Raw genomic sequence first — 9,345 nt, forward strand, 5'->3', positions numbered from 1 at the left:
TTGTGGGATTCTTTTCCATTAGCACCCGGGTGGGGGGGGAGCAAACAATCAGATTGCTCGGTTCGCATGCTGAACCGCAAGACCCAAGCACGGTTTCTGAGCAACCTGACGGCTGCTTCCTCTGCCCGCCATCTCCCCCCCCAACTCTCCCTTTGCTTCCCCTTCATTTATCGTCCTGCCCACACCCACTTACTTGGTTTCTTCTGCTGGGGCAGCGCCCCTTTTGCTGCCACTGCTGCCGCTCTGTCTTCCTGCTGCCCGCTATGGAAATAGAAGAAGGGGGCCGCTTGGAGCCCTGTCTTCCAGCTCCGAGGCAGCCATTAGAAGTCCGTTTGTTGTATGAATAAACAGGACGCCTTGAGTCCCATTTATTAATGCAAAAAGCATTACTATCAGCACCCCGGATTTCTGGATTGCAAACACAGGGTGCCAATAACCGTAAGCACTGTTGCATGGGCTGGAACGGGTGGTACCAGCAGCGGAGCCGTCATTAAAGGACTGAGCATAGCTAATAACTCCCGACCTGAGCCGTTAGCACCCGCTCCAGCCAGTGCAACGGGCGCTTATGGCTTAAGTAGTGGCCTCATGTATTTTTATCCCAGCAGGGCCCGGCGCCCTGGTCTTGCCGCCCTGGTCTTGCCGCACTGAAGCAGGGATTACGTCATTTTCCCACAAGGCTTGGAAAGGGATTTGGTTGCTGATATCTGTTTGCATCAGTAAGAACTTTATTTAAAGATACACAGGGGACTGTGAAGCCCTGACACTGTGACGTGCCATTATTGGATTATGTAGGGCAGGGAGTTGTTTGATCATATATGCTGAGGTTTGGTGCAGGGTTCATTTGCTGGTACTTTTGTCGGTGCCTAATTTAGGGGTGTATACATGGGCATCTGATAATATGCTTGAGCCGGCTTCAGTTGTTCATACAAATATGAGGATTTGCTTTTCAAACCTGTAATGTATTGAGTTTAATTTTCTGGCTGGAAGCATGTAACAGAAGCAACACAAGCTTGTCAAACAATAATTTTCTTATCTGTGATTATAAATGGCATTTCTATAACAATATGTTCAAACTAATGAATTTCATTTAAGACAGGGCAGGGATTTATGGACAAGAATACTCTGGTAACTTACTAGAAATCTTCACTACATTAAGTTCCTCGGCACAGTCCTTCTCAAATGTGGATGTGACTTGTCCACGAAAAAGGATTACTCAAGTAATCATAAACTATAGCAAAGGTAAGCGCCTGGAGAACCTGTAAGTCACCCCAACTGCAGAGCACATGAACAATCATAGGCAAGGGGTCAATTTTCAGGGATAATCAACCATCTTGACTATGGAAGCAAACACCTTCCTAATTCCCAAAAATACAAATGAAGATGTATATCCTGAAGGGGAAAGTACAGAAATGGCTTGCAATACAAATAAAAAACAGTACAGTGCATCAAGGCTAAAGCAAACATGATAAGTGTAGACCGGCCTATATTGAATGTAGGGAAGTGTAACTAGTCTAACTAGTGCATCAAGGATATGTGCTTTACCCTTGATTCACAGTTGCTGTGCATCAAGGGTAATGCAAGGATAAGTATTGTCACTGGACCACATTCTATGTGTTATGTTTACTTTATCATTGATAAAGTAAACAGAAGCGTAAATACCTGGATAGACTGGCCTACGTTTGATGTAGGCCAGTCTAGTCAGGTAATAAAAGATATGTTTGCTTTACCCTTAATTCCAAATAAAAATGCCATGCCAAATTAAGAAGGCTTATGCAGACTGCAACTACTAGTGTCAGTCTTCATATACTTTCTTAATGTGGCAGGGCAGTGTTTACTTTTCATCAAAGGAAAAACAAATATAAGTGTTTCCTACATTAGTTGTGCCAGTCTGCATTTACTTTCTTATGGTGGCATGACATGTTGTACTTGGCATTAAGGGAAAAGCAACATTATAAATGGCATTATGTGGCTAGCTTCGGCTAAAGTGTCAGGGTGCATTTACTTTCTTACTGTGGCATGTAATGTGTTACTTTTACTTGGCATCAAGGGTAAAGCAAATGTTATGAGTGTTATTACAGGTCTAGAGCTGCTTGCATTGCTGGCTCCAGTTCAGCCATATATTCATATGTGTACTTTGCATCAAGGATAAAAGCAAACATATGTGTGAGCGCGTGGTTCCCTAGCTTATCCTGGTATGCCCAGTCTGGATATATGAATTTATGAGGGTAGCCAATGTATGGCACTTAGAAGTATCTTGTGGATAGTCAATGTATTGCACTTAGAAAAATTGTGAGGGTAACTAATGTGTTCCATTTAGATGAATCTATGAGTGTGATGATTCACAGGATCTGTCATTTCTCCCCAGAGGGGAGCCCTTCCCAATAAGGCTAGGGAGGTGAGGCTGCTACCCAATAGTCCCTCTACGGGTGGTAAAAAGCAGGAGGATCTCCTAAGGAGAGAATATCCTCATGAGGATAAAGACTCCTGTCCTGTGAAAGACCTCCCTAAATCCTTGTTCCCAGAAGACAGGGCCTTATTAACTCCTTCTCCCTCCCAACCTGAAACTACTCCTGTGTATTATTGTAAAGTCTCTACTTTCTCATTTATAGGATCAGATAAAACTGAGATGAAGAAGAAGCAAAGAAACATACAGAGCAACAGTAGAAGGGATTGCCAAAAAACTGTGACGAGGTGGCCACTAAACGGCACGAAGATAACTTTAGAGATATTAATGACAAACATTGATGTTATGCTTGGGCAGTCCCAGCAATATAAAGTAAAGATCAAGGAAGGGCTAGTGGTACTCAAGAGCAGAAAGAGCAGCGAGGTGAGCTCATGTCGATACAGCAGAGCCTTAGCTTTTCCAACACGCGCTGCCCGAAACAGTGACAGTTGGTATCAGAAGGATAAACTGAAAGGAATCCTGTGAGCCAGAAGAAATCTGACTTGTTGCAGAAGCAGGAAGAATCCAGCGGTGGCGTGGCCTGTTCGAGGTGGACTGTGTTGTCCCAAAAATATGTTGAAACTGACACAGCTATGACTCCATGGAACCGCATAGACCATAGAGGAGGAAAGCAGGAGTATGTGTTGAACGCATGCAGCACGTGCAGCACCAACAATGACCTGAGTCTCTGAGAAAACCGGTAGCGCTCACCAGTGTAGATACATGTAACAGGAGTGATGCAAAGGCAGGGTGGGGTCCAGAGAGCCCAAAGAGTCAAGTGTTCCTTGGGAGTGAACTCCCTTATCACAGTAATGATAGCCAGTGAACCAAGAGTCAAGTGTCCCTCAGTAGTGATATCCAGAGAATCAAGAGTCAAGCATTCCTCGGGAGCAATCTCCCTCATCACAGTGGTGATATGAAAAACCATACATCTCAATAATGCATTGGGAGTGAACTCCCTTGTCACAGTGGGAAAAGGTTGCGTCTCTGGAGCTACTAACAACACGGTGGAACTTTTCAAAATCTGCAAGGAGCTCTCCAATACAGTCGCAGTATCCACCTCTCTCCTTCCTACCCAGGCTCTCCGCACTGCCTTGGTCACTCACTCTGCATCCAAGACCCAGGACATGTTGTCCTCACCCTCCCCCACCTCAATATCCCCTCTCACGCCTTCAGCCCTTCCTCCCTTGGCCCCCCTCCTCCCATCCCCCCTCACTCTCCTCCTTCCTGCCATAACACCGGATGAGGTCTCTAAGTGGTCTGCTCTATGAAAGCCTCCTGCAAACAGGTGCTCCATTGCTCTATCCAGAACCATCAAGGAACACATCTCCTCCCAGCTCTTGCTGACTTCTGTAACCACTCCTTCGCCACTTTCGCGTTCCCTCTTTCCCACAAGCACTCCCTTGTGAACTCTCTCTTAAAATATCTTTCTGCTGACCCCTCCTTCCTGGCAAACTATCCCCCTATCTCTACTACACTCTTCCGGGTAAACTCTTGAAAAAGTTGGTCCTCCCCCAACTGACCCTCCACACTGATCTTGTTACAGGCCTTCATGACCATCAATCTGGATTCCGGGCATCCAGAGGCACAGAAACTGCTATCCTGAACACCTGTGAAACCATGCTCACAAATCCCAACTCCAACTCTCCTGCTGTTCTCATTCTCCTGGATCTCTACTCTGCCTTTGAAATGGTCAACTATTCCATCCTCTTAAAACGACTCCATGGCACCCTTGGCATCACTGACAGGGCATTGGATTGGCTGACCTCATTCCTGACTGCCATTCCCAGCTGCAACTGGGACCTTTCTCCTCCAACACCACACTCTCTAGCTTTTCTTTCTCCCAGGGATCTATCTTATTGCCATGGCTCTTCAGAATCTATCTCCCCTACCTTGCCCACCTGATCTCCTCTTTCTTTCGTCATTTCCAGTGTTATGCCGATGACACACAGATTTCAAACTTCCCTCTAATTCCCCCTATTCATCCTCTTTCATCCCTGACTGTCTGCCAATCAGGCATGATGCGCAGTGAATGATCTCTGTCTCAATACCGGCAAGATGGAGATCTTCCTCAATGGGACACCTGTGCCCTCTTTTCTTCTTGACCTCTGGCCACCGTCTCTGGGCTCCCTACCTCCTCCATCCTGTGAGGCCAAAGACCTTGGGATTATCTTCGACTCTGCTCTCTGCTTCACACCTCACATCATGGGCCTTACTAAGAAGTCCCACTTCCAGCTCCACCTCTTCAAAGGCATTCTTCCTTTTCTCACTTTCCCCCGGAAGCCCAATGTTTCTAGAGCTCTGTCCTCTCAAGACTTGACTTCCTCCTTTCATCCCCTCCTGCAATCCAGAATAGGCTGCAAGACTTATCCTTGGCCTGAAGTCCAGGGCCTGTATCTTTCCAGCCCCAAAACCTCTCCCAGCTGCTGCAAGGATCAAATTCAAGACGCCCTGCATCATCCATAAGGCCATCTGCGGCCTGGGACCACGCTATCTCCAACATTTCCTCCCTAAATGCTCCCCTGCTAGGGCCCTACGTTTATCTAATTCCAATTCTCAGGTTGTCAAACACAGTGTCCGGTCAAAGGGTCGACCACAAAAGGATCGAATGTAATAGGGTCAACGCAATAGGGCCGAAAACAAAAGGATCACATTTTTTTTTAATTATATTTTTTGGGGGGTTTTAGTATAGGTAAAAAAGTGGTTTTTACCACAAAAACGGGGATTGGAGGGGACCCCCCCAAAAAATAAAAGTAAAAATAAATCCTTTTTTTTAATCCTTTTGTTTTCAGTCCTTTTGAATCGATCCTTTGACCATTCGATCCTTTTGAATCGATCCTTTGACCTATAACCATCAAACACTTCTCAAAGCAGAGAATTGGGGGCAGGTCTCTCTTCTCGGCTGGTGCCTCACTTTGGAACAGCCTCCATGACCCCCTGAGACATGAGTTGGACCTCCATAAATTCTGGTGATTGCTCAAAACTCTGCTCTTCTCTTCCTCTTTTCCTCCTTCCCTTCCTTGCTAATTACCCCACTGCTGCTGTGACTGGCGGACTGTTCCTCGTGACCCTTACTGGATTCCAGGCCCTTCTGCCCGTTCAATACCAGCACCCCTCCCCCAATGCACTTCCCTACTGGCCTCTGCTTGGCAGCTCCAGATGCCACCCTTGAGTCACCTATACAAGCACGTAGCCTGAGATTCACCTCGTTGGCGCCCCTTAGCACTTCTCTCCGTGCCCCTCCTCCAGCACTTGTCCATTCCTCTGCTCCCCTCCATTCACCTTCCCCTGAACTTCTCTTCAATCCACTTGCAGAGCCGAATGCCACATGGCCTAGTAGAACCATGTTTGTATATTACTGTTTGCCATTTTATTATTTCCCCTGTTCCCTTTTCATTTAGGCGTGTCGCACGTTGAAACACAATTCTGTTAAAGCACCTTACAAATGCTTAATAAAATAAAATAAACACATTTAAAAGACACTAAAAGGACGAAGAACTGTCAGGGAATAATATCCCTACTATTCAAGATATAAAACGTCCTGCTAAAGGGCCATCAATAAGAAGAAGAAGAGTGGATAAAGCCTTAACTCTGTTGTTTGCAAATCCTTGGGAGAAAATTAAGAGGTTTTTTAAAGACTATCAGGGGATAGTCTCCAGAACTCTTCCAGATAGACCAGGAGAAGGGAGTCATCCTCCATGGTCTAAGTGTATTTGGTCAATCTGAACCTACTGTAAGACACTGCTGTTAAATCAGCCTGAGACTGGATTGTTAAACCAGGAAAAGAGAGCCATTCTCCTAGTGACTTTAATAAGACGTTCATTGAATACTTTTTGTTTTATTTCTTAGTTGTAAGGATAGAGTAGTTGGTTTGGACAGAGGACAGTATTTTGCTTTTTGACTTACATCCTGATGAGTATCCAAGTAATTCTGTGTTGAGGTAGAGAAGATCTCTGAAGATGTATTTGTTTTAGATGGGGCTCACCAGCTGTTCTACTTCTCTCTCTGCGCCATGATACTTTAGGGTGACCGTACGCTATACAAATTGTTTTAACATAACATAGAGAAACCCCCTCTAGGAATACGTTGAGACAGGTTATTTGGTTTATTTTGAATAAACGTCTATAGCCAAAATGATAATTCCTCATCAACATCCTTACTCCAGCACAGCACATATGGGGTGGGATCCTGCTCATCTGAAATAAATTGGGGACCCCTTACATTTAACAAGCTGAGTGCTAGAGCCTCCAGCCCAACTGTTGCCACTCCCAAGTCTATTGGTTTTGACCTTTACAGCAGCAGTGACATCACCATTATGGTAGGAGAACACCAATTAAATCAAACTGGGTTCATATTGTCTCCCCCAAAAGGCAGCTGCATCTAGTTGGTGTCTAAGTCAAGGGTGGCTTGGAAACATGGCCTAGATGTTAAGGCAGGCATGATGCCCGACCACCGGGAGACATACAAATCCTGCTTCATAATAGTGGGAAGCAAGCCTATCATGTAAGAACAGGTGAGCAGATTGTACAAGGGACTTTGGAGTGTACTGTTTTTCACAAACCACTTGAAGTTCAAGAACAGGAACTCACACAAAGGGGAGATATGGGTTTTGGGGAAGCTGACATAAAGATCAAGGCCCTTCGAAACAAAAGATGACTCAACTACCGCAGAAACATCTAGACCTGTAGCTGATGAGACAGAGATCATTCCGGATTGACCTTTGCACCTTTGCACCTGGCAATGACACCCATCCTGATGGAAGCTTTTTAAAAAGTCATCACAGAGGTTGAGGGTAGAACACAAGGGGAAAACTTTATTTTTTCTAAAACAGGGGCTCTAATATCATGACAATATGAAGCCTGTGGGGGTATCTCGAGCCCAGCTGGTGGTTCCCCTTTGCCACCGATGGATAGGTCTAGAAATGGCCCATGCCCATTTAACATTGAGATATTTGGGAGTTACAAAAACTCAAAGTCATATTATCCCCCACTTCTACTGGCCAGGAGAGTGCATGCTGACATTAAGAACTTGGTTACTATGTGGGCCCATGCTAAAAGAGAGATTCTTTATGAACGTTATCTGAGAGATGTCTTAGACATGCTGTGGGAAACCTGGAAGGAAAGGGTAGACGCTGCTCTCCCCATATCACAGATAACACAATGCCTGAAAGAACCCATTGCTGTTGTAAGAGAGCTTGTAAATAATCATCTGGGACAAGCCCAAGAAGACCAGAAGACCTAGTACGATCAGAGGGCTGTCTATTGCTCCTTTTCCGTAGGCCAAAAGGTACTTGTTCTTTTGCCCACATCGGAACACAAGATGCTTTCAAAATGGGACGGGCCCTACAAAATATTGGAAATGGCCAGACAATAAAATTATCGGGTAGCACTACTCGACCAGAAAGTAAAAACCCAGGTATATCACATAAACCTCCTGAAGGAGTGGAGGGTGGACCCAGTAGAGACCTCTTCAGTTTTGATGGCCATATTTTTAATGGAGGGAGTACTCGAAAACAATTTAATCTCCTCTGATTGAATTCCCGAACAACAAGACATCCAGGATTGCTTAGACCAATGTCCAGATGTCTTTAATAGTGAGTCAGGGAGAGTTTGGTATTTTCTGCATTGCATTTGCACCCTTACCGGGAAGGCAGGTTATTTGAAACCTTATAAGATCCCTGAGGTGACAAAGGAAGTAATCCTTCAGGAAGCATAGCAAATGTTGAAGGAGGATATAATAGAGCCAACAGAAAACCACTGGTCCTCGTCAATAGTCCTAGTTGCCAAACCAGATAATTCTGAGAGGTTTTGTATAGATTTTAGAGAGCTGAACTTTTCTCCCAATTTGACAACTATCCTATGCCTAGGATTTACAATCTAATGAACAAACTGGGACCAGCTGCAAATATCTCCATGATGAGCTGATGAGTTCCATTGAACCCCTCCAACAAAGAAAAAACGTTTTTTGTCCACTACCTGGGGTTATTCCACTTTAAAGTCCTGCCTTTCAGACTTCATGGGGCACCAGCAACACTTCTAAGGCTGATGGACAAGGTATTGTGGCACTTTTCACACTTCTGCAGTGCATACCTGGATGATACATTGATATACAGCAAAACATGGGAGGCACACCTTTTCCATGAGGTCATAAGGGCCCTGAGACAAGCTGGACTAACAGCCAACCCTAAAAAGTGCCTTCTGGTTCAGTCAACCATGACGTACCTTCAGTTCTTTTTGGGGAATGGCAGCGTACACTCCAACTAGAGAAAGTCAAGGCTGTCTGAGAAACACCTCCCCCTAAGACAAAGAGGGATCATTTGGCATTTCTGAGACTGACAGGGTATTACAGACGATGTATCTAGATATTCTACCATAACATCTTGTCTGATGGATACATTGAACAATGCTGAGCCCCTAAAATTGCGTTTGGAAAAACAAGATTACGCCAGTTTTGACACCTTGAAACATATCCTCTGAAATGAACCTGTGTTAAAAGTTGATAATTTCAACAAGGAATTTATATTACAGATGGGTGCGTCCAAGGTGGATCTTGGGGCTGTTCTTTCCCAAGACAATCATAGGGTAGAACATCCTGTTCTCTATGTGAGCCGGAAGCTCTTTCATCAGGCAAAAACAATGCCAGTATTGAGTTGGAAGTCCTTGTCGTCAAGTGGGCTGTAGTATATATACGAAATAATCTAACTTGTCATAAATTTTAATTGGTATCTGACCATTCTCCCTTGACGTGGCTTAGTTTAAGCAAAGATACTAATCCTGCATTATGCATGCATTGGTTCTTAGACCTCCAACCCGTTTGTTTTTTGTCAAACATAGGAATGGTAAGGAACAGGGGAATGTAGACTTCCTATCTCGATTTCCCATTGAGGAAGATGGGGGAACCAA

At 44.8% G+C, this 9,345-nt stretch overlaps 1 long non-coding RNA gene across 1 annotated transcript in view; it reads right to left on the minus strand.

Moving 5' to 3' along the window:
- The window catches only part of LOC138504517 (uncharacterized), a 510,474-nt gene extending 509,944 nt beyond the window's left edge, over window positions 1–530 (minus strand). Inside the window, exon 1 of the long non-coding RNA XR_011279855.1 lies at window positions 194–530. This is a non-coding gene — a long non-coding RNA (uncharacterized lncRNA). The remainder of the gene's footprint in view (window positions 1–193) is intronic.
- Between the last annotated feature and the right edge of the window lie 8,815 nt (window positions 531–9,345).

This window comes from Ambystoma mexicanum, chromosome 11 (genome assembly GCF_040938575.1).
Source record: "Ambystoma mexicanum isolate Mex_15411 chromosome 11, UKY_AmexF1_1, whole genome shotgun sequence".
NCBI classification, from domain to species: Eukaryota; Metazoa; Chordata; class Amphibia; order Caudata; family Ambystomatidae; genus Ambystoma; species Ambystoma mexicanum.